The sequence below is a fragment of the Brachycentrus maculatus genome, unplaced genomic scaffold (assembly GCF_059751285.1).
Source record: "Brachycentrus maculatus isolate JH-2025_06_01 unplaced genomic scaffold, ASM5975128v1 h1tg000134l, whole genome shotgun sequence".
NCBI lineage: Eukaryota > Metazoa > Arthropoda > Insecta > Trichoptera > Brachycentridae > Brachycentrus > Brachycentrus maculatus.
In genome coordinates, this window is record NW_028280887.1 from 1,057,807 (window position 1) to 1,085,215 (window position 27,409).

Here is a 27,409-nt window from a genome sequence, read left to right on the forward strand (position 1 = left end):
TTCGTTTTTAATGTTGTATTTTTCCGCTATCAAAACAACTGTCATACTATCATCTTTTCTTTCCTTGAGTGTTGAATAATGTTATGAATGTGACGTATTGTTTGCATGCTGGTGTGGTGATTGTCCTGACGAAGAGATGGGTATGTCTCGAAACCGGTAGACAAAAAATTCGATGAGTCTTTTTAAACACTTTTGTTAAAAAAAAAATAACTTGAGTAGTGTGGTTGTCAATCATGGGTAGAATGGTGAACGGTGCACGTGTTTAATAGGATCACTTAACTAGCCTATGATAGATCATAAGCCCTGTAAATACCCAGACTTCCATATTCTTCTTCATCTATGTTGAGATGTCAAAATGTAAACAAATAAAAAAAATACTTACCACAAAGTAAATGCCAGAAATATGAAAAATATTCATTTTCATTTTATTAAGATAACCATGGTACCAAAATAAAATATTGAATTTAAATCAAAATAAAATAAACAGCTCAGATGAAGAAGAATATGAAATTTACGGGGCTTACGAAAAAAACTTCGTTCAATTCACCATAGATGTCTCTAGTGAAATTCTAGTGATTTAAGCATTACGTTTCGAATTTGAACAATATGTATAAAAGTTTCAAGAATTTGAGTAGTGTGGTTATCAATCATGGGTAGAATTGGTGAGTGTTACATGTGTGTAAAGTGATCACTTAAACCAGCCTGCCTGTGACGGTCGTAAGCCCTGTAAATACCCAGACTTCCATATTCTTCTTCATCTATGTTGAGATGTCAAAATGTAAAAAAACAAATTAAAAAAATACTTACCACAAAGTAAATGCCATAAATATGAAAAATATTCACTTTCTTCATTTATTAAGATACCAAAATAAAATATCGTGGAATTTTCACTTATATATTTGCCAGAAGCTCAAGCAAAAAACAGTAATAATACCCAATATAACGCGAGCTCCTCTGGGATGCTATTCAGTCCTTCAGCTTCTAATAGTTTGGAGTACGTTCTTAACAATTTGCGCTAAGTATCACAAAAAAAAATTCAGACCTCACTTTTTGTAGTACATACACCCACAAGCCCTTTAAAAGGGTAATTTGTGAATTAAAATGTTAGACGGTGGTTGTTCACTTCGGCACATGGCGCGAATTAAGAAGTAAACGGACGGAATAATTACGGGTAATTTATTCTAATCTTCAGCGCACTAACGAATTCGACGTTAATTTTCTCGTTATAAAAAACTAAACCAACGGCCATCACGCCGCTCTCCGCCGGGGTAGGCAGAGAGAATAGAGCGCCGCACCAATCTGTCTTTGCAAACAATCGTCGCCTTTTTTACATTTCTGCATATTTTCATAGAGTCGTAATAATTGGCGGGTATGTATGAGGAGATGCATGAACGTGGAAGAGGCGAAGAATGTTTGCAAAGACAGAGTGGTGTGGCGTGCTATTCTCTCTGCCTACCCCTGCGGAGAAGCGGCGTGATGGTTAGTTAGTTACCCGCCGATTATCCCAACTCCTGAATACTTCCAGTATTTGAAATACTTATTAATTTAACTGGTAAAATATTCAAAACAACTGTCAATAATTTTCTTGCAGCAATAAAATTAATAAATTTTGTAAAAAAAAAATCTTACCTAAAATGTTTAAAGAACAAATAGGTAGGTAAATAAAATGTAACCTATATTTCGAGATAAAAAGAAAATAAATCACACGTTTAATAAATATGTAATGTTATTCTGACTACTGACCTGACCGCGTTCAAGTATTTGAAATACTTAATTATGCTTAAAATCTTTCCCAATCCAACCATAGATGAGTCTTGTGAACTCACATGTACAGTGTCATGAGATTAATGATATATCTATGAGTTTTAAAAAAAATGAGTAGTGTGGTTGTAAATCACGGGTAGAATGGTGAATGTTGCACGTGTATTAAGTGATCACTTAACCAAGCCTGTGACGATCGTAAGCACTGTTAATGCCCAGACATTCATACTCTTCCTTATCTATGTTGAGATGATTTGATAAAATTTGATAGCGTTAATAGATTTATATTATCCACTGACACTTCGTGATGGAATTGCATTTTTAATATATTATTAGATTAAAACCAATATTTTTAGCTTTTCCACTTTATTTTTATTTGACCAGCGACCGGGTTTCGTCGTTACCGACATCATCTGATGACATCACCAGTCTGATGATGTCGGTAACGACGAAACCCGGTCGCTGGTCAAATAAAAATAAAGTGGAAAAGCTAAAAATATTGGTTTTAATCTAATAATATATTAATTTGATAGCTTTGTTAGAAATATAAAGAATTCATAATGAAAGTCATGGGTAGAATGGTAAATGTTGCACGTGTGTAAAGTGATCACTTAACCAGCCTATGACAACAGGTCATAAGCCCTGTAAATACCTTCCTAAAAGACTTCCATATTCTTCTTTATCCATATTATGATGTCAAAAATGTTAATATTAGTTAAGTTTACGTTGTCTATACAGCGTAGTTAAAGGGTTATCTATTTACTGTATTTCCATTCTCAAGTTTTATCGTCATCGAGTAACATTAATTAAGCAATTATTCTATATGAATAATAATAATAAAACGAAGGAAAGGTGATCAGCCCTCCGCTTCTGGTACCAGTCCAGGGTAATATTGAATAAATATTACAGTGTAAAAATTACTTATATTTATTTTACCCCATTTGGGAATCGAACCCGGGACCTCCAGAACGGTAGCCGGGCGTGCTGTCCATTACACTACGGAGGCGGACAAAATTGTATATGATGTCGCAGAAAATTAACACTGCCTTCCCGATATTCAGAAATTCTTCTCGTATTTCAATCCATCAATATCAATTACTCTCACGGATCACTTTCAACCCCTGCTAATGTGTTGTGCTAAACAGGGGGGTGACTTGTAATCATCTGATCATCCCTGAACAAAGGAATCGTATTAGACACAATCATTCAGTGCGGTGACCGCTCCCATTCCGCTATGGGAATCGGTATTCCGTGTTCTCCACGGTTTATGGTCAGGGATAAAGAACGAAGCCTTCGTCCCCATAAATCAACAAGGGTAACAATAAAATGCAGACAGGTCCAAGCTAGGGAGAATTAATCCTTTGGAATGTAAATTCCATCGCCACCCAAGTACATAAGTATTGTAGTGTACTTACAGAACGGGTTTTTTTTTCTAGGAATTCCGACTTGGAATGGAAACAAAGGCGTAATTCATTCATTTCTTAAATATTAGCATAATATAATCACTCACAGAGAATATTACTTACATTGTTGTAAAAATTATTAGAGTATTTATTTTTAATTTGAGTTTTACTTGGTAAATACCAATAGTTCCTAAAATTTATTGTTACGCTTGTTTCGATGCGTTCTGTATCATTTGCAAAGACCGAAAATAATGCGGATTTTATCGAAACAAGTGTCACAATGAATTTTTAGAAATACTGGTATCTACCACGTAAATTGTTGTTTTTTTCAATCGTGGTTTTGTGGACGGATTTTTCATTTCGTAGAATGCATAGGGTGAAAATCGGACTAATATGTTTTTTCTCGCATAGATTTTTTGTTACATTATTAAAATTAAAAGGTAATCGTGAACAGGCATTAATTCGCTTAAATAATTTACTTTACTTTACATTAAATCACGTCAGTTGAATTACCGTTGGCACAGCTGTCAGATGTCTCACGAGCATAATGGAAATCCAGATCAATCATACATAACTTTATATGATGTGGGTGTCCGAAATAACAATTTTGTGATCGTATTTGCCGATTTCACGTACCTTAATCATCCTCGTATGGACGACCCATCCAACCCACGTCTAATTTGTACAACATTCTGATAGGTGAGGTTCCCCTTATCAAACATATGTTAGTTTATTATTTATTTATTAATCTTCTCGAACAACATTATGTACATTGGTGGGCATATCGCTCACTGCTTTCAACAACGTCATATAAAAAAATCGTCCATTTTCAGTTGTGCATGTTTTCGAAATGCCCAGAAAATGTGCTTTATCCCAGCAAAAGCGGCATATTTTTAACATAATATTTACCCGCTACAGGGCAGAATGTGTTGTTTTTGCATTTTGAAGCATAGGTATAGTTTAATTATTACTTTAAATATATTTAATATTTTTAAAATGGAGAAAAAACATTAAAGTTTTACCTAAAAAGATCTGTTGCACAGTAAAAAGTTCAATAAGTGGCTTAATATTTATTTTTAATACATTGTATTGTATTTTTAAACTTTAAAAACGATCTCCTGATAAATCAAGTTTTTTTATATGTGACGTTGTTGAAAGGAGTGCGCGATCAAAATGCAAAAACAACACTTTCTGCCCTGTATATTGAGTTAAAAATATGCCGCTTTTGCTGGGATATAGGACATTTTCTGGGCACTCCTAAAACATGCACAACTGAAAATTGACTATTTTTGATATATGACGTTGACGATATGCGTTATTTCCTTTAGGGGCAGGGGACAATATATTATTTGCGTCTCTTGTATTGTGTATGTGAATATTATTATTAGTATTTCATTAATATGGTTATTACCAGGGTGCGGTAATTACGGTCCTGTGGTGTAAGCACTCTAATTACTTTACCAAGGGAGATATGAGAATATGCAATATGCTCACTATTGACCTTCGTCTGTACTTTGCAAATTGTTCACAGTAAGTTTGACCCCAAACCGCCGATGAAGCCACAAACTTCAGAGGTATACGTCGGCATTGTTTATTAAACGTTGGAAACTGGTCATATTATATGAGAATGTAATAAGGTTCGCTCGACGCCATTGCCACCCCGTGTGTCCTTCTTAAGTCCTGGTGACATTTAAGGCTCGCTGATGTATCCGCTAGACCGTGTAAATGGACTCGTCCCTTACAAATGTTATGAGTCCTGCGGTATTATCGTGACCTTTAAAATCAACTCTCTTATTATTTTTTTTATTTTTAGGGATTTTAACAGAACAGTTACATCTAGTTGTAAAGGTTTCAAAATTATACAGTCACTATAATGAACTAACCATCACGCCGCGTAGGCAGTGATAGAACGCCACTCTACTAAGTCTTTTCAGACATTATTCGCCTCTTCCACATTCATGAACCTCCTTATACATACCCGCCGATTATTTTGACCGCTCTCAAGTATTTGAAATACCTGATATGCCAAGTTTTTCTCGGTCTTTCTCTGCTGCAATTTCCAACCACATTCGTTTTAACATTCTTTCCGCACTCATTAGTTCCGGATGTTAGAGGTTCTTCGTTGCTGTCCAACTTTTTTCTGGCATTTTTCCAAATAAGCCCCACCCTTTGTATCGGCATAGCCGATCTACTCTCCCCCCAGTTCAGTGGATAGAATGCTAAAAGGGTCGGTTGAGTTTGGGCCCTGTGTAATCAATACTGAAGAGTGGCCCTTGATTCCGTCGCACTGGTTTATTGGAGGTTCCTACCGTGAAGCTATAAAGTCAGATTCGATTCAGATCCTGAAACTTGAACTAAAAATAATTGAAGGTCGCGAATATTTTTTGCATTTTCTCAATACTTTTTACCTTGTATAATTTATATTTGAAGCACTGGCTTAGTGATTTTCCATTTTATAATTAAAAAATAACTTTGGTTTAAAATCACTTTAAATATTTTATCATTAACTTTATAAAATGAAATAACTTTGCTATAACCACTTTTTTATTAATACAATTTAACCTATCGGTTTCAACAAGAACCTTGTCATCATCAGGGTTTATATTAATTCAAAAACATTAAAATACATTCACCAAAAAACTTCCACTCACTCCTTTAAAATCCTAAATGTAGTACGGGGTTCTTGTTGAAACTGGTAGGTTAAATTGTATTAATAAAAAAGTGGTTATAACAAAGTTATTTCAAAAGTTTATAAAATGTGCCACGCAGTATCTGAGGAAAACATTCAAGAAATTTTAGTATAACTTAATTATTGAATTAAATCGGATGGTATGCGTAAGGAGATGCATGGATGTAGAGAGGTGAAGATTGTTTGCAAAGACAGATTGGTGCGGCATTCTATCTCTCTGCCTACTCCTTGCGGGTGGTGGTTAGTTAGTTAGTTCGTTAAATTACAAAGTGCGTCTTGTTAAAATACTTAAACGTGCCGTTGAGTAGTATAAAGTCATATCGGTAGTGTAATGAATGACAGGACCTAGTCCTAAAAGTAGAAGAAGAAGAAGAAGGTAGTGTAATGGCAAAGGGGTATATTTGTAAAAAAAGTCATTTTCTAATTTGTTCCACAAAATGTCTAAAATAGTGTATTTCATAACTTGGCAAAAGGATATAGCTGTAGTTGCAATGCTTATTTAGTTTTATTAAGATATGTACGTATAAAAATACATAAAACAAATGAGTTATTTAATTTCACAAGTTTGTTTTTGCTCTCCTGTACAATTTGGTCTGAGACTGATATACCCCTTTGCCTTTACACTACCGGTATAATATGTGAACACTGGCTTTGCGTATCATAAAATCCTCCGTATTAAATTCATTTCACGGCATATTTTACAACAGTAAAATATTTTCCTGAAAGCTTTGCACTGAATTCAGTCGGCTCCCGTGCAAGGAAAAATCTTTAGGTATACATATACGGTACTAGTTTGACACGTGTCGCATTCATTCCTTGCTGTGTATAAAAATATATGCAGCTTATTATCGTGGGATAGGGCTTATTCACGCCATAACTGTGAATAATTCAAACTATCAATTCAGAGATAGAGCTTAAAAGCGTTCACAGCTCCTGTCACGTTTTATTTCATCCCCAAATAATTCACGAATTGAATTTTTTTCTTTGAGATTACCATTTTATTGAATTTCAATTCAATTTTAATTAAAATTTTCACGAATCAACGGGCATAGAAATTTTACATCTTCTTTATTAAGTGTCATGTCGGGTCCCCCCGACGTGGACTATCACGTGTGAGAATGTGTCCCTATTTAAATCACAATTTTTAACATATTTAAAAAAATATTTTGCAGAGACCCACCAAGCCACCTTGTGTGTCTTAGTTCTTTTTGAATACATTTTAACCTAATATAAACACAAAAAAGAGATAAAAATTTTGGAGCCAGGAGATCAGCTTTATAAATTTTACATATCGTAGTCGTACAGGAGAAAGTGACCAACTGACAAAACGTAAAATGTTCAGGAGGGCCATTTAAGTCACTTTTGCTTGGCAAGAAAATAAACATCAATGCAGTTAGTAATTTTTAACAAGTCAATATACTATACTTCCAAGTTTAAAATCCTTTGGGATTCTTTCAGGGCAATATTAAGCTAGTAAGATATCAAATAGTCAATGATTACGTTTTTGTAAAAAAAATCACTTGGTCTCTTTCTCCTGTATGACTACGATATATGTGTTCAAATATTTATGTTAAATTACAAAATTGGTCTTCGTTTGGATAATATCTAAAAATTGTAAATAAGTAAAGCGATTAATAAAGACCTACCCATAATGAATGACCTTATCATTTTCAAACTCCCTATAGCACCGGAATGCATCGAAACACGTGTCACAATAGATTATAATAAATAGTGGTATTTACTAAGTAAAACTTAAATTGAAAATTAAAAAAAATATATTAATTCACAACATTTTTTGTTTGTCCAAACCAATGTTCACAAATCTGGGTTTCTGCATTTTAGATTTACAATTTTGTAAAAGATTTAAAAAAAATTATAAATGGTTAGAATCTAACCATTTATAATTTTTATCTCATTGTTAGATGTTACTACAAAGCGACTGCGAATCAATTTATGAAATTAATAAATTTATATTTGTCTCAGAAAAGTGCCGTATAAATAAGTTAAAATGCACTTTTTTAAATTCTCAATGAATGCAAATTAATTTAATTAAGTTTTTTTATTGTTCTGTGAAATATATTGGGTTTTTCTTGCACCTTGAAAGCGTTAGGATCAATGGTAATCTTTAGTTCCAGAATGCCTTCAATAGCCTTGTATACAGAGCCCGTTCGTCGATACTCTCGCCTTGTACATACATATTGTTTCAAGCTCCACTGGGTTTCTCCTTTGGCCAATGTACAAAGGGTGATCTGTTATTGGGCTGTTTGCTTTGGTTTGCAAAATGATAGCGACTGGATTTGCTTTGGGCTTCGTGCAAATATCGCCAAACACCTGTTTTGGGAAGACTTTGATTTTAATTTGTAAACAATTCCTGATTTTAGAAACCCACAACATTTGAAATTGAAATAAGCATTTTATAAATATTTATTATCGAAATATTATATCAAGATTTTTATCGATATGTCAACATAGATGGCTCTTGTAAATTCATATGTCCATTTTCATGAGATTAATATACATGTCTTATTCTTCAAACCCCCGTCCGAACCAGATGGTGCATAGGGCACTGCACAACATGAACTCAGTGTTATATTGATCGTTAGCACATGAAGGAACGGTGACCAGCCCTCCGCTTCAGGCACCACTCCAGGGTAATAGTGAATAAATATTTTAGTGAAAAAATTACATATTTATTTGAGCCCCCGCTCCTGGTAATCGAACCCATCATCTCCAGTACAGTAGTCGAGCAAGCTGACCATTACACTACGGAGGCGGACAAATATATATGTAGGAGTTAAAAGTTTGAGTAGTGTGGTTGTCGATCATGGGTAGAAGGTGAATGTTGCACTTGTGTAAAGTATTCACTACACCAGCCTGTGACAGGTCATTAGCCTTAGAAATACTCAGACTTCATATTCTTCTTCATTTGTATTTTAGTATTTGTATTTTATTTCATATAGAACTCGTATATTTCAGACCGGATAGATGGCTCTGTTATCGAGTTATTAAAACAAATATATGGATTTTTTACGAGCAAAATTTTTGTACCATTTTCAATATTTTTCACATATTCTTTCAATAAAAATGTATGAAAACAAGTAAAAAAAACAATAACCCTCGTTTTGCTATATCTCTGGATTATGAATAATTTACGGCGTTTTTGGGAAACATTTATATCAATTTGAATAACAATTTAGCCAACCAACTTACGGTTGTAAACTTTTGACGGTTTGGGCTTTCGTTCAGAACCAAATTGGTCTCATAAATTGTCGAAATATTCTCGCGTAAACGCGGTTTATTACCCATTCTGAAAACATTATATGATTGTTCGTGTGTTCAGTAAAACGTCGATAAAACGGACTTCTATTTAACGAACTTCGAATATGATGGACAAAAATCTGGTCAAGTTATTGACTATTCGTCAGATAACGAACTTTTTCGATGCAGGATTACCGAAAGCTAGGGCGACAAATATCGATATCAAACAGCAACGTCATTTCGCTCACTCCTTTCAAGAACGTCATAAATAAAAAATCGTCAATTTTCAGTTGTGCATGTTTTCGGAATGCCCATAAAATGTACTATATCCCAGCAAAAGAGGCATATTTTTAGCTTAATATTTACCCACTACAGGGCAAAAAGTGTTGTTTTTGCATTTTGAAGAAAAGGTATTGTTTAATTATTTTTTTAAATATACTAAATAATTTTTAAATTGAGTAAATACCTTCAGGTTCTACCTTAAAAGATCTGCTGCACAGTAAAAAGTTTAATAAGTGGCTTGATATTTATTTTGAATACATTGTATTATATTTTTAAACATTAAAAACGTTCTCCTGAAAAACGAATTTTTTATTTATTTATGACGTTCTTGAAAGGAGTGAGCGATTTCACAACGAGTGTTTCACAAGACAATAAATAGATTTTTGTTTGTTTTTTTGCGTTGTTTATTTATATCTAATTACTTTGTTGATACTTAAAAAAGATATATTTTTAATTTATGTATTAATTTTAAATCAAACACAGATTTTTTGAGTCTACTAAGTTGTATTTTATTAACAAAAAACACATTTATTTAAAATTAATACATAAATTAAAATGGAGTTCTACAAATTAAACGCCAAGTCAATAAATATATTTTTAACCTAGTGACCAGTCCAGGATAATATTAAATAAAAGGGTGTAAAATCACCAATATTTATTTTCACGGGACCTCCATTACTGTAGTATAATTGTATAAACATGTGTTTTTTTTTAATTACCTCACGTCCAAGTGACTCTGAAATCTAGCTACGGCTTATGCAACACTGCTTATCATGACCCTACTCAGGCTTCAACTTTTTAAGTTTCATAGCCTATGCCTACTCGTGAGTGGATTTACTCTTTATGTTTAAAGTTACTATAATTTCATGTAATTCATGAATGAAAATTCTAGGCAAAAACACTCGCTATCTCGCTAGAGGCATGAGTTTATACATTTATTTGATTCTTAGTTAGCAGTGAAGTTACTTAGGTGTATGATTTTAATTCTTGATTTTACTCAGGAAGTGAAGTAAACATGTGTTAAAACTTTCATTAATTTGATTCGGTAGTCAGTGTGGTAAAATCTATCCATTTTTATTTATGTTTTACTTAGTAAATACCACTATTTCTTAAAATCTACTGTGACACGTGTTTCGATGGATGGATGGTATTTACTAAGTAAAACATAAATTAAAAATGTGTTAAAACATTTGCAATAGCGAAATTTAGATTATCTGTTGAGTTTTCCGTAAGCAAATAGGCATTGACGTTATCATACATGTATGGCCTAGACGTAATTATACCCACTCTTCAGCCCGCACTTTCGTGCGCGCATAATGCCTCTTCAAATGGATCCCGGCGTTATCTCGTCCGCATAAGTTTAGAGCCAGGAGATAATTTAAATCCTACCTTTGCTGGGAGTACTCGTATGTGGTGCAGGGCCCCCCTTACATTCCGCACTCACTCGCGCGATAAGAGCGCCAAACGCCGAGCAATAAAACACGCTTATTATGTATTTAATCCGTACACGAATTTAATCTCGTGAAACTACCGAACTCTTAAACCGCCTACACACTTGTACTTTTTCTTATCTGCACCTACTTATATATCGGTAGTGTAAAGGCAAAGGGGTATATCTGTCTCACACCAAATTTTACCGGGGAACAAAACAAACATGTGAAATTAAATATTTTGTTCGGATGGCATATGTACATATCTTAATAAAACTTAACAAGGATTGCAACAATAGCTATAACCTTTTGCCAGATTATGGAATACACTATTTTATACATTTTGTGGAACAAAGTTAGAAAATGAAAAATTTGACAGATATACCCCTTTACCATTACACTACCGATATTTTTTTATAGGCCTTCATTCGTAGCGAGCGATTTTGACTCTTACAAATAAAATGCATTGTTTGAATAATTGAAAATTATATAAGAGGAGATAAAGAGAGTACAAAAAACAACTATAATAATTTATATAATAAAATAACAACTATGCAGTTTTTTCCATACATATTTTATTTGATTAAAGACCGGGTTTCGTCGTTACTGTTATCATCAGACTGGCGGGAGACAACATTTCGTTATATGGACTAAAAGCAAATAAAATGCATTTTAAATAAAATATTTGTATAAAAAACTATACACTTGTTATTTTATTATATAAAATGCAGTTCCACCAAGAAATGACAGTATAAAACTTAAATCATACAACGGTGATTGATTAAAATTAAGGAAAATATGAAATAAATTATTCGATCTACATTAATTAAAACATATTAAAATGTTCATTAAATGTACCTATGAAATTTGGATCATACACACACACAACCTATGAAGACCAGAACCTATGAAACCAGCCTATGACGGGTCGCAAGCCCTGTAAATACCCAGACTTCCTTATTCTTCCATATTGAGATGTCAAAATTTAAAAATAACTCCCAACTGGAGGAATCTAGATTTGTAAACAGATTTATTTATTTATCGTTTGGTTATTAGTTGTAACATAATAGGTAAAAATATTACAGGTAAAATTGTAAAAGTGTATTCTTCAAATACTTAGTTGTGAACAAAAATTCAAACACCCAAAATGTGTAAAAAATCAGGGGTTTTCCACTGTAAATGCTCAAACTTCCATATTATTTTTCATCTTTGTTGAGATCTCAAAATGTAATTATTTTGTATTGAAATATTGAAAGAATTTTACCGAATGCAGTAAGTAATATTTCCGACTCGGTGTCCAGCGTCCGAGGGCCAGGTATGCAGTATGCAGCCGGAGAGCTCTCACCTCCCCTCTCTCCCGTCGGAGATAGCGTCGCGACGGATTCCGGCGTCCCGACGTCCCGGCCGCAGATAGAGTTTCATTCACAAGCCGCCAGCGACGGCGTGCGGCGGGACGCCCATTGCGCATTCTTGTCGCCTCGGCGCATACAGTGTTGCTGACATCAAAAACATTTTATATTAAATAAATAAATAAAAATAAAAACTATGTAACCAACACGCCGCTTCCCCGTAGTAGTAGAAGCAGACAAAGAGAATATAATGCTACAACACTTTAATTTTAATTTTAGTTGAAACATATTATTTTTTGATTGATTCGGCAGTCTCTTTGTGGTAAAATTTATCCATTTTTTATTTACGCATTGTTTAGTAAATACCAATATTTCTTTAAATATATTGCGACACGTGTTTCGATGCATTCCGCAAGGACCCGAATCTAAATTTTAAAATTAGCTTCACATACGGTGTTTGAAAATGATGATGAATGCATCGTAACACGTGTCATAATAGATTTTGAGAAAAAGTGGTATTTATTAAGTAAAACTTAAACTTTAAATTGAATATATTGTGTATATATTTGTATGTAATGTGTGAACTCCAAATATCATGCATACGTAGTACTTTTCAAATAATATTGGATATGAAAAGTCCCACCAAGCATCTCGAATTCAACAAACCAACTAACCATCACGCACTTCCTTGTAGGAGTAGGCAGAAATAAAATAGAACGCCACAGCACTCTATGTACGCGAAAGATTTTCGATTCTTGCATGTTCAAGCATCTCTTCTTACATACTCTCCGATCAAAATATTGTATATAATAAGGCGTATTTCTTCTTCTCACCCTTATCCGCAACCAATGATGCACAGGGCACTGCATCGTATGGCCGCAGTGTTTTCTTGTTCGTTACTTATATGAAAGCAAGGTGATTACTCTTGCGCTTCAGGGACCAGTTTAGGGTAATACCAAATAAATATTAGTTGTTTTAATGATCAAAATAACATTGCGTTTATATGATGCAGTGCCCTATGCATCATCGGGTGCGAATAAGGTTTTAAAAAATACGCTTTAGTGAGTGGAAAATCACTAAAGCGTATTTTTTAAACCCTTATTCGCACCCGATGGTGCATAGGGCACTGCATCATATAAACGCAATGTTATTTTGATCATTAAAACATGAAGGAAAGGTGATCAGCCCTCCACTTCAGGTACCAGTCCATTGGGTAATATTGAATAAATTATAGTGAAAAAAATCACTTATTCTTATTTGGCAGGGAGGGCCCTGGGAATCGAACCCGTAGCCTAGCGTGCTGTAGGGTAGCCCAGCGTGCTGGCCATTACACTGCGGAGGCGGACGCGTAAAGCGTATTTAGTCTGTATGGATAATAAAATGACTGAACTTTCGCTGAGGAAGTAATACGAGAGTGCAAGGTCAGTGCATCGCGTAAAAGCTGCAGTCTGCCGCGAATTCCCGGGGCCGAGACATAACAAACGCCCACGGCTGGTCGCCATATTTACGTACGCGATAGTGCCGAGAGTAAATAATATAATGCCGCGCGCCGGGAGCCCGAGTACGCTTAATTCGGTCGGCCACGATCCATCAGAGTGATTTATCCCAGTCTGCGGGCAGAGATGCCGCGACGCGCAAACAGAGGATGAAAGCGAAGAATAATGTATCAAATCTCAAATTTCAAAGGATACAACATTTTGGGTATGTCCAAATACTTGTTCACAAAATCTGGATTATCTCCAATTATAGGAGTTATTTTCATATTATTTTTGACATCTCATCAAAGATGGAGAAGAATATGGAAGTCTGGGCGTTTTTCATCTCAACAATAGATGTCTCTAGTGAAGTTCTAATGATTCAAGAACGTTTCGAAAGTTTCGAAATTGGTTCATATATATAGAACTTCCAAGAATTTGAATAGTGTGGTTGTCAATAATATAAGGTAGAATTGGTGAACGTTACACGTGTGTAATATGATCACTTTAACCAGCCTTTGATGGTCGTCAGCCCCGTAAATGCCCAGACTTCCATATTCTTCTTCATCTTTGATGAGATTTCAAAGGATATTACACAAATGTTAAAATCAACGGCTTGACTCTGGCCAATGTCTGTACACGACGGATTCTCCAGTTCTTTGGATATGTTGCGCTTGGCAATGAAAATAGCTTGGAATGACTGGTTGTGATCGGTAGCCTGGAGGGGAAGAGAGGGAGAGGAAAATCACCCATTCGATGGACCGATCAAGTTAAGGCAGCAGCAGGCACCTCGGTGGTTGGAGCGCTACGTGCAGCGCAGGCAAGGGATAACTGGAGAAGAGTCATTGCTTCCACAAGGGTCACAACCGTCAATAATGAGGAATAAGACGGAGTAGTAGTTAAAATGAAACACTGATTTTTTTGTCATTTGTAGAATTTTCAAACATTCTTTTGAAAATGCCATAACAAGGTTAAACAATTGTACAACAAATTTTATTTTTATGTGTTTTTAACAATAAAATACAATTTAGTAGACTTAAAAAACAGTGTTTGATTTTAACAATTAGTATATAAATTATAATGGAGTTCTACAAATCAAACCCCAAATCAATATATTTAAGATAGGAATTGCATTTATTACTTACCTTGATTATTATATCCAAGGTTATCATGATCATTAAGTGGATTTTTGTTTGTTCTAACTCAAAAAAGATTTTAAAAGATATTTTAATCTGTGTTGGGAACAGGAGGGATAAAGCTGAGGACTTATCACCTTTCCTTCGTGTGTTTAACGATCAAGCTAACACCACGGTTATATGATGCAATGCCTCATGCACCATCGGGTGCGAATGAAGGTTTGAAGAAGAAGATTCTTACATTTTGAACCTTTAAAAATCCTACACCGCTTCGCCGCACATTCGCATCTGGATACACTCAAAATGTTGTGAATAAAAAAACAGTTCTGCTTCTATTTGGCGTCGGTCTTGCATTCGAGCACACGTCTCAGCTACGCGCGAATAATTCGCATAAAAATAATTCCTCGGCATCCAGACTCATAAAACGTTTTATTAAATAATAGCCTCGTTTGATATGTTCGTGTAATTAGCGGACCTCGGCTCGCAAATTTCGAAGCTCGACAAATTCTGTCGCATTTCATTGAAGGGCAATTTATTCTGGCATTCCTCAAATTGTACCCGCTGAATTTCAGACTTTTGATACAGTTTTTTTCACATACTATTTATCAATTTAGCGTTTACTTTGTGGAATAACACGAAGATTTAAATATAATTTGAAAATTAAACACTCGTGTAAGACCACTTTTGAGTTTATTAATGTAGACACGACTAGTTGCGATAACTACAGATATTTCCAGAAAACGGTTAACGTTGCCCTCTCTTTTATCCAGTAAATAATTAAAACAATAATACCTGTATTAATTTTTATTTTTTATTTTTAAATTACTTTTTAAATCACACACAGATTTTTTAGTGTACTAAGTTGTATTTTATATAAAAAAGAACACATAAAAAATAATATTGTGACAATTGTTTCCCCTAGTTATGGCATTTTCAAACGAATGTCATTCGTTTGAAAATGCCATAACAAATCTTAGTAGACTCAAAAAATCTGTGTTTGATTTAAAAATTAATACATAAATCAAAATGGAGTTCTACAAATTAAACGCCAAAGCAATAAATAAAAATATAGCACAGTTTGTGTTGTATGCTTCACATTTACCTTCTCTATGCTTACCATCCTACCTATATACAGACAAGCCTCTGAGAGTAGAGGCTTTGCAATTTATTCCTTAAAAAAACTGTAAAAATAACTAACCCAGATTTTAACACACACAAAATTTTATGGATAATGATAATAATAAATACTGTATACTTCCTCGAACGGTACACGGACCACGCGTGTGATTCCGTCGTGACGTCGGCGTCGCTATCGCGCCGGCGCAGCGGCCACCTGAATTCGGCGCCGGACGAAATTTCGGCGTGAAACGGCGCAAAAAACTTGGCACTCGCACTGTCTCCGTCTGTCACTGTTGGCCGCCCTACCGTCTGATGCTATTTATCCCAACCCCGCGCACACTCCGGCGTCGGCGTCGCGGCGTTCATTCATCAGGCCGACACGCGCGCTCCCATTCTTATGCGATTGTCTGCGAGTGTGACCGATTGAATTAATTATTGCATTTAATATTATTTTTTGACATCTCATCAAAGATGAAGAAGAATATAGAAGTCTGGGCATTTACAGGGCTGACGACCGTCATAGGCTGGTTTAAGTGATCACTTTATTACACACGTGCAACATTCTCCAATTCTACCTATTATTGACAACCACACTACTTAAATTCTTGGAAGTTCTATATAACATATATATGAACCAATTTAGAAACCTTGTTCTTGAATCACTAGAACTTCACTAGAGACATCTATTGGTGAGATGTGAAGAAGCTTTTTACTAAGCAGAAACTCTTATATGTATATGAGGTCCGAATCCTGGATTATAATCACACACATGAGAAACGCCAGAAAATACCACTGTCATTTTTTATTATTTAAGCTTATAATTTGACCTCTCATCAAAGATGAAGAAGAATATGGAAGTCCGGGCATTTACAAAAAATAGGCCTGTTGAAATATCAGTGATAGACTTTGACTGAAAGATCACGCTTGAATTGTGTTGAACTGCCTTGATAATTTCGTTCAGCATTGTTTGACATTCCATCATTAAAAGATTAGCACTGCAACAACGTTTAAAATTCACATTATAAAACAAACTGAAAAATATTATCTAAAAAATGTTAATGCCAAAAACTAGTAAAGATACCACGAATCATTTAATTTTTTTGCATTTTATTAGGACTTAAAAAGGTCACAATGAATCACTCGATAGTGAATGACTGGAGCCATAATTATCCAAATTTATGAATTAAGAACGAGCATGTGAAAGGAATCCACTAGCATTGCATATATACACGTTTGAAAAATTGATGCAATATGGATTTTCAATTATAAAAAATAACGCATTTATAGGTATAATGGTACATATTACACAGAATTAGGTGTATAAATTTTAGGAAAAAGAGAATAAAAAACATCTCAATTTTACATAATTCTAATTTGACCAGAGCATATATACAACTTTAAAAAAATATGCAAAATGAAAGCACAATGATGCGCAGACCGTTGAACGTTACGCAAGTTTATAAAGCGATCACTTAAGCCAGCCGAATGCCGGGTCGTAGCCCTGGGGTGTTCAGGCTTCCATCTTCCTTCGTGTAGAATGAAGAGATGTTTCATCTCAAGTTGGAATATCAATAATATAACTAACTATCTAATAACAGGAAAAATACGAGCTGTCGATAGTGTGATGGGATGATCGGAATTGCTTTATTACCGACAACCACACGCCGGAGTCCCATAAAATAACATCGTAAAATCTGTCGATATCCCGGGATACTCGCAATACAGCGGGATTATAGTTGGTGTATAGTTCAATCCTGACTTCGTCCAGATAAATATCATTTGTATAGTCTTCATACTGAAATAAAAACCTTTCAAAGCCAAACTGGCTGTACACAATGGAGTCCTGTTTCCAATACTATTTTGTATGGAAGCGAAGCATGGAGTTCACAAAAGAGAGATGAACGTAGACTGAATGCAGTCGAAATGCGATCTTCAGTGCGGCAAAACGATGTATGACAGATGTTCAATGGTAATATAAGGAAGGAATGCAAGGCTGAGGTATGCATTATCGATAAAATTAAAAAAGGTGTGTTAAGATCGATGAATGATAAGGAGAGTTTACATTTAGACATCTCAACATAGATGGAGAAGAATGTTGAAGTCTTAGTATTTACAGTGCTTATGAATGTCATAGGCTGGTCAAGTGATCACTTTACACAGGTGCAACATTCACCCATGATTGACAACCATGATATAAAAATTATCGGAAGTCCTAGATAAATTGATCAATCAACGACACGGTACATGTGAGTTCACAACACCCATCTATGTTGAATTGAGAAACCCTTTATATAGCAGAGACTTTTTTATTTGTATACTAAATCCCTGTAAATTCCCGGACATATTCTTTTTCATCTATGTTGAGATATCATAAATATAAAAATAACTCCCAAGTGATGAAAACCCATTTTTTAAATAATTATGAACCAGCATTCGGACACACTCAAAATGTTGTGGAAAAGGAGTGTGTTATATTGCCATACCACAAAGTCAACAATGCTTTTAATATCCAAAATAACGGATTGTTCGTTGATTGTTTGAACCGATATTCAGCAAATGTTCATACACAAATTTCCCAGCAAATTACTTACTACAGAAGTTGTACATGTTTAACCCTGATGATGACAAGGTTCTTGTCGAAACCGGTTGGAGAAAAAGTGTACTAATAAAAAAAGTGTATTAATTTTAAATCACTAATTTTTTTATTTGAAAAAAAATTTAATTGTGACAGTTGTTTCGCCTTCGTTTGAAAATGTTATGACATTTTCAAACGAAGGTGAAAATCAAATGGACTGTCGGTCCTTATGTAGCTATACAATTCTAAGTGAATGTGCAGCAATAATTTATGGGAGACAACAGTAGCTAATGGGGGATGTAGGTACGTACCCTCATATTTATTTTCTGGGAAAGGAAGAATTTATTGACATGACATTTTTTTAGAGAATTAATGTTTAAAAGCTAAATGCAATCGTTGGTTTTATTATTTTTAAGAATTTATATTTATAATTGTCATGTATAACCATCAGTCCATTTGATCTTCACATTCGTTTGAAAATGCCATAACTAGGCGAAACAACTGTCACAATAATAATTTTTTACGTGCTTTTGTTAGTAAAATACAACTTAGTAGACTCAAAAAAACTGTGTTTGATTTACGGTGAATACATAAATTAAAATGGAGTTGTACAAATTAAACGCCAAATCAATAAAAAATACAAAAGTGGCTAAAAATAAAGTTGTTTTGTTTTACAAAGTTTACTTAAGAAGAGTAAGGTCTTATGATAGAATATAATTAATCTCAGACTTAATAGTTTGCAGCGTCTTCGCAGACATGTTCAGTTGGCAGCTCTCGCCTCGCCGGGTGGGGGGCGAGCGGCGGGGCGAGGGGAAGAAAACGCGAACTTTTCGCGGGTTATCTGTCAGTTAGGCACGCCCGGCCGTGTGGACGTCGCGGCGGGGTGGGGGGAGGGGACGCCGCGCGCGGGGCGCGCAGGCGCGTCGCGACGCCGGTAGGCTCGTCGCATTATAACGGATGCGCTTTCTAGGTTTCCGGATTTATGAACTGATTCATAATACACGTAAATCAATTATTCTTGTTTATTTTTTAGTCTACAGGTTTCTAGACGTACTCGTCTCTTCGTCAGGACAATCGAAAGATTCAAAAATGCTAATAATGTTAGTATTTTTTTATATAATGAATGTTTTATATCGTGGGCGTACTGGCCATATACGTTAACTCGTAAATATGAAATTTTGACTTATTGATGCATATTATAAAATTTTCAACGTTCTAAACTGGAAAATCACACTTAGTAGTTTGAAATATCGCATTTATGTGGTTTTAAAAGTAAATTCAACTTTAACTTTAATACCGGGTATTTTATACAGGCTAAAAGCTTTAAATAACAGGGGTTTTAGAGTTAACGTTATTTGTCAGTATACCCACGATATAATGTTCTGCTTAGTGAGGCGTTCATCAAAACATAAAATAATGTATTGTAAAAAGTAATAAATAAATTTACCCACTCACCGATATTTTCGTCTGCCGCTTTCAATTGTCCTGACGAAGAGACGGGGTACGTCTAGAAATCGGTAGACTTTATAAAAATCTATTGTGACTCGTGTTTCGATGTATTCCGCACCATTTTCAAACACCGTAAAAAATGGTTGTATTTATCAAGTAATATTTATATTCTTTTTGACATCTCAACATAGATGATGAAGAATATGGAAGTCTGGGCATTAACGGGGCTTACGACCGTTTAAATGATCACTTTACACACGTGTAACATTCACCAATTCTACCCATGATTGACAACCACACTACTTAAATTCATCTATGTTGAGCCAAAAACTCTTCATTGGAGATAATCTATATTTGTGAACAAGTATTTGGACACACTCAAAATGTTGTCATATAATATTTGAATAAAAAATGGATAGATATTTTTCACAAACTGGCAACTGAATCAATTATGTAATGAAGTTATTTTTACACTTTGACATCTCAACATAGATGAAGAAAAATTTCCACGATTTCCCGTAATGTAGTCAATCGTACAATTCCGCCTATCATCCCGTAAAATGATTTTCCTCTTTCCATCCCTCTTCTCTCCTACCGCCCCACGTGCTCCCCTCCCCCGCCCGCCCCCGCCCTCGCCCTCTCCACCCCCCTGCCCTGCCCGGCGGGCGCTAGCTCGTCAGTACCGCGCGGCCCCCCGACCGCTCCGCACGTGCCCCGCGCTCCCGACGCCACGCCGCCACTACTGCCCCCACCGCAGCAGGAGCGATACTCACCCCAGCTATATGTTTGTGACCCTTCTCTATACCACTTGTCTTCATCTCATTGTCTAAACTCGTTTATTACTTTGATTTCACCTTCCACGGCATCGATCCGCGAACGTCGCGTTGCACGTTCTGTATCAATCAAATCTTTTGTATACCTCACACCGGTCAACTATTTCTATAGTATGATAAGTCCGATTACATCGATGGTTCATATAGTGCAGTCGTAGTTACCATATATCTTTCCATGGCGATTTCATTTTGTTTCCAAAAGTTGTTCGTGTTACATATATCGCCCACTCCTTTCAACAACACCGGTCAACTATGCACTTCTATAGTATGATAAGTCCGATTACATCGATGGTTCATATAGTGCAGTCGTAGTTACCATATATCTTTGCATGGTGATTTAATTTTGTCTCCAAAAGTTGTTCGTGTTATTTTTTTGTTTTACCTAACGTCCAAGTGACTCTGAAATCTAGCTACGGCTTATGCAACACCGCTTATCATGACCCTACTCAGGCTTCAACTTTTTAATTTTCATAGCCTATGCCTACTCGTGAGTGGATTTACTCTTTATGTTTAAAGTTACTATAATTTCATGTAATTCATGAGTGAAAATTCTATGCAAAAACTCTCGTGTTAAGTCTTTCGTGTTACATATATACTCGTACTTTGCTTTGTGAAGTTTTCCAAGTTGCATCTTCCGTGTAATGCAGTCAGTCACATGGGGTTTATACCGGTTTCGTATTTTAACAGTCGAGGTTTCCAAACAAGTTACATATTTTAATTAGTGAATAGTCTAATTTCACCTGTGTAGTCGTACCGACTATCGATTTATCGATTTCAAGGTTTTTTTTTAACCTGTTTTGTTACCATTTTTGTTCATTCATACATACATATATCACATATATTGAAAGTCTATAAAAAAATCATAGAATTTTAGTTGTAATTCCATAGTTTTCCTACTGTTATAACTTTTACATTTGTTTTATTTTTAAATCTATTTATAATTTCTTCTAGATGTTTTCATTAGGAATATAGAAAATACAAAACTCACATATTAAAGAACGTGTCAATTTAAGGGTAAATACAAGTTCTGAAATTTGAGTAATGCGTTTGTTAATCATGGGTAGAATGGTGAATGTTACACGCGTATAAAGCGATCACTTACGCCAGCCTACGACAGGTCGTCAGCCTGTATTTATTTTGACATCTCAACATTGACGAAGAAAAATCAAATATATTCTATAATTTATATATTCTATAATTGACACTTTTTTTTCACGTGTGCGTTCTCGGCAGCATCTATGGTTGAGTTGAGTAAGGTTTTTATTTAGCGGAGACAATACAAGTAACCAACCCTCGCCCCGCTTCTCCGCAGGGGTAGGCAGAGAGAATATAACCACACCAATCTGTCGTAGCAAACAATCTTCGCCTCTTCCACATCCACGCATCTCCTCATACACTAATATCCGCCGATTATTCCGTCTCCGGACATGACCACTTTTAATTATTTGAATGCTTGATCATGCCAAGTTTTCCTCGGTATTCTTCTGCTTCTATTACCAACCATACTCGTCGTATAAATTTGTTTCACCTTCCTTTATTCACTCGTTCGATTCACATACCCAAGCTGTCTCAATAAATCGGCTGTCCAAACTTATTATACACAGTAAGGGACATTTTTTTTGAAAAACGTTTATTTGCATTTTTGGACTAAGTAGAATCTACTTATTCCAAGAATGACAAAAAACGTTTTTCAAAAAAAAAATGTCCCTTAGGGCGATTGTCCGCTACCCGGAATTTGACCGTCCGGCGGCCCGGTTTTGAAAAAATGAAAGCGACTGCGACAGTTTAGCGTGATCGAATTTACGCGCAACGTGTTCACGCACCGATCAAGAGTTTCCGATTCGAAGAAAGATGGACAAAAGCGCAAGCCAATCCAAGCTAATCATCGTTTTAAAACGCTAACTAACGTGCCGGACGGTAAAATTCCGTGTAATTTCGTGTAGTGGACAAACGCCCTTACTGTGTTTTAAGTTTGGACAGCCGAAATGTGTTTTATTTTATTATCAGTTAACCCTTATATTTTTGAACTGAAGTGTTGAGTGTTGTTTGGTTTCTTTTAAGGATATAAACGTCTTGCTGGATGCGATAGTAATGTACGGGTGATTGAAACAATTTATCAATCTGTGCAATAATAATACCCCTCGGTGTTAACTCGTTAAGTGTTAATCTCGTCGTGTAGTGCGGCTTCCCAGTGACGTGTTCAGTGTCGAAGGTAAGAAATAATGTATCATTTTGTGTATATTCACTGACATATGCAAAAAAAATCTACGATGGAGACCTTGGGAGAACAAAAGAGGTGTCGGAAGACCCCAAAAGAGATGGTTTGACGATATTGTTGCCGTGGGGGGTAGAAAATGGCTGCAAGCAGCAACCAACCGGAGGAAATGCAACAGAGAGGAAAAGGCCTATATCCAGCAGTGGAGGTCAGAGGGCTCATAAAGAGAAAGAAGATATATACAGTAAAACCTCGATATAACGGACCTCTGTTTAAGGGGATATTCGCTAACTCAGAATTCGCTAACTCAGAACGGAGATCGGCTGTCCAAATTTCAAATACAGTAAGGGACATTTTTTTTGTAGTAGGTTTTTTTTGCATTTTTGGACTAAGTAGAGTCTACTTAGTCCATAAATGCAAAAAAACCTACTACAAAAAAAATCCCTTACTGTGTTTTAAATTTGGACAGCCGAGATGACACATGTTTATTCACGCCCGATTTTTTTTTAAATAATGTATATTGGATATTTTTAGAATGTATATTGGAGTTCTGGTTCCAACCCTAATGTTTTCAAGTGAAGCAAGGAGTTGGCAAAATAAGGATTGATTGAAAAGATTAACAGAAAAATTTACTGAATGCAGTCGAAATGCGATCTCTCAGTGCAGTTAAATCATGTATGATAGATGCTCGAATGGTGAAGTAAGGAAAGAATGCAAAGCAGAGAATAGCATTATCGGAGAAATTAAGAAAGGTGTGTTGATATGGTCTTGACAGGTGAAACGGATGAGTAAGGAAAGAAGGTTAAAATAAATTTATAAGGCGAAAGTAGTTCCGAGGAAAACTTGGCATGATCATGTATGTGAAATACTTGGAAGCGGTCGGGTTAGGAGACGGAGTAGTGTGGCGCTCAATTCTCTCTGCCTACTCCGAAGGAAAGCCACGTGATGGTTAGTTAGTTACTTAGAATTCTCGTCGATCTCATTGAGAGTTGTCCTAACCGCATTTCCGGATCTGATACAGAAGCATCTAGACTTCCTGACAGACCCTCGCTTGCAAAGCATATTTTGTTTGTTTTATGAACTAAGTGACGAAAATAATAGTAACTGTTATTCAAAATTGTATCCCGATTTTACTGTGAATTTACACTTAACAGATTTTAATGTCCTCACTGCCAATCTATATAAATACAAGTTTTCAAAAACCACCACCAATTTTTTTAGAAGTGCCCCAGTGTACGCAGCGAAAGGGATTAGTAATTAGTTACTTCAGTTGGTCAACTATATCCGATTCCGACCCGACGTTGGCCGGTGCACAGACGCCTCCACAACCCCGACCAGCGCAGACAGACAGACACGGAACAGTGCCAAGGCATTTGCAGAAAATGTTCAGTCATCGCATTCATCTATGTGTGCAAATACAGTCTCGCCGATTACAGGTGTACTTTTGTTTGTAACCACCTTTGTTGGAAAGTTTGCAATCTAGACCGCGTGTATTGTAATTAAGTAGCCGAGTTTTGTTTAGGCGTAAATAAATTCCGCGAACACAATGAATACGTCCGCCATAAATCCTCCGATATGGGTATCCCGGGTGCGTTGAATTGATTGGCTTTTGTTTTCCTTTGTTCTCCGATCCCGTTCTATCCTGTGGGATTCACAAACCCTTAACAAGGTGTGGCCAACTTTGGATTTTGAAGCTTTCAAAATATTTTTCTCCCCTCTTTGGTCCCTTAGTATGTACCATATATTTCAGTCGTCCCCTATCTTTTTATCGCCGCGGACCGGTCACCGTTTGGTCATTTTACCGCTGACGGGAGGACATCGATTGTACATATATTTTGAATTGTTTTGATTTCGCCACACTACCCTTCAGTGGCGTGCACAGAGTTTTTAATCAGGATAGGCAAAAGGGTTGGGTAAAGATAGATAAGCGAGTAATCCAGGGTAGGCACTGTTTTTCTGCCTGTATCGAATGCACGCCTCTGCTACCCTTAAGTTATTATTTTAATAGTAGGTTTTAAATCGTAGGGTTTTTTTCTTAAGATATCTCAATATCAATTCTTATTTACAGTGTACTGGACAAAAAAATTCAACTAAAGATCCATTAATGACTCTTTTTATATCCTTTGATTCTCAACATAAAATGACGCCGGTTCTATTTTTTTGTAATAATATATTTTTTAATATTTTTACAAATATATTTAGTATTTATATATTGATAATAATATATCAACTATTATATCTCGATATATTCTGCATATGAATTAGCCAGCTAAAGTAACATCGAAATACTAAACGCGTCGAATGACATATTCGTATGTGTAGGGCAAGTAGGAACAGTTTGACGTATCACGGACGTTTCTGTTGTTGCGGGTATACTTTTTTGTACCTGAACGTACGGGATACGGCTTGTTACGTTCGGTCGAAAATATAGCGGACGTATCACGTACGTTCGTATGAGTTGGGCGAAGATGCTCTCAACGTACCTAACAGGTTTCTGTGGTTCCATTTTCATGCTTGTTATGCGGTACGGTATAGAATCCTATCAGACTTTAAAAGGTCTGATTGACTTATTGTGAAGCGATCGTTTCTATAAAAAGAACCTTTTCAGGTCCTCTTTTTAAAATGTACGCTATTACCGAATAGAATTCGTACGAGTGTCTACTAATTTAGGAGGAACAAGAGGGTTGGGGACCATTAGCTCGTATGCATATTCACCTTCCGGTACTCGCCGGCTACTCTTCAGGATGTGGCTATTTGTACTAGGACTCACCGTTCAGTGTGCGCAAGCTTATTTGGGATATCACCAAGTTATCGTACCTACAGCTCCAGAGACGATGTTGCATTGACAGGTCGTTGGACCTATCTCACGTTTCGCCAATTGGAAAATATTATTGTGTTATTATTAGCTGAATGTTGTTGACTCACTTCGGCCAATGAGACGACTAACTGCGTATTGGACTATAGCGTTATCTTATCTCGCAGAAGTTGCAATATATTCGATTATTGATTTAGTAATGTGCAAAATAATCGACTTCGTACATTTTTTGTGAATAGAAATTCGTACCAAAATCATTGTTTCACGCAATAATTTTTACCCAGTTAAGTTTTCTTCTCGAGATTTTATTGATGACTCATCATACAGAACCCATTAATATGGGAGTTTGGAAGTCTCGGTATTTGCAGGGATGACGACTTGTCATTCGTTGATTAAGTGATCACTTAATACACTAAAATAGTGAAGGACATTGGTACCATAAACCAAGCTAGGACACAAAATGCCGAACCCTCTTCTAGTGGAACGGAAGGGCTGTTGACGACAGTCAACAGTCCAGCTTCTCCTAAGGAGTTTTAGTCCTTTTTAGTTTTAGAGTTTGTGTCCTCCCAGCAATGATCAAATGCTGAAAAGTTCCTGATTGGTCCATACTAGATTATCCCTCCTGTTCTAAACACAGATTAAAATAAAACATTTTTTGCTAGAAGTAACAAAAATCTTTTTATGTTTCCTGATTTTACCTCTTCTTTTAATTGTTTTATTTTTGCACTCATTATAGCTTCATATGCCGCGATACTGTTACTTTTTTATTTGAATGAATTTTTGAAAACTTTTTGTTTTAAACACGATTGATTTAAAATCTTCTTTATCATCTATAAACCTTGTACATCATAAGAAAGGTAAATAATAAATGCAACTTCTATCTAACCAAAAAAGTCTGATACTCCGCCAACTTTTTCAGGTCTTGCTTGAAGTGTTGCGCAGGAAAAAGTAAATGAGAACCACTGGATTTATACAAAGTGTTTTTGTTCTTCTATAGGTATTTTCATTCGTGCTTTAATTTTACGTTTACCTTTGAGATCATTATGATATTGTATAGATTAGCATGCAGGTGTAGTGTAGCATTCTGCTTCAAACTTCTAGCCAAATGCTCGTACCAAACTTCGACTGGCTGTTTCCAAACTCGCGATCGTTATGGCTCGAAGAAATGTGAAAAGTTGGAATAGGTACACAAGCGAGTTCAGAGTGCACTAATGAAAGGCACTCAAAATACTACTACTTTTACTGCTACTATCGTGCCGTTTCTCTGCAGGGGTAGGCAGAGAGAATAGAACGCCACATCGCTGTTATTGCAAACATTGACATACACTTCTATATTATTTTTTGACATCTTATATAAGACGAAGAAGAATATGGAAGTCTGGGCATTTACGGGGCTGACGACCGTCATAGGCTGGTTTAAGTGATCACTTTACACACGTGTAACATTCACCAATTCTACCCATAATTGACAACCACACTACTCAAATTCTTGGAAGTTATATATATATATGGATCAATTTTGAAACATTATTCTTGAGTCACTAAGAGAACTTCACTAGAGACATCTGTTGGTGTGATGAAAGAAGCTTTTTATTGAGCAGAAACTCTTTTTTTACACAT

The 27,409-nt window shown here is 35.7% G+C and overlaps 1 protein-coding gene across 3 annotated transcripts in view; it reads left to right on the plus strand.

Moving 5' to 3' along the window:
* Window positions 1-27,409, plus strand: part of bsk (mitogen-activated protein kinase dJNK) — a 192,706-nt gene that overhangs the window by 32,380 nt on the left and 132,917 nt on the right. Inside the window, exon 1 of one of the 3 annotated variants that reach the window (XM_088260367.1) lies at window positions 20,621-20,710. The exons of 1 other annotated variant lie outside the window; for it this stretch is intronic. The gene's annotated coding sequence lies outside the window, so the exon portion shown is untranslated. Of the gene's footprint in view, window positions 1-20,620; window positions 20,711-22,860; window positions 22,972-27,409 lie in introns of those variants that run through there. One more of the 3 variants, XM_088260368.1, reaches the window with a different exon arrangement.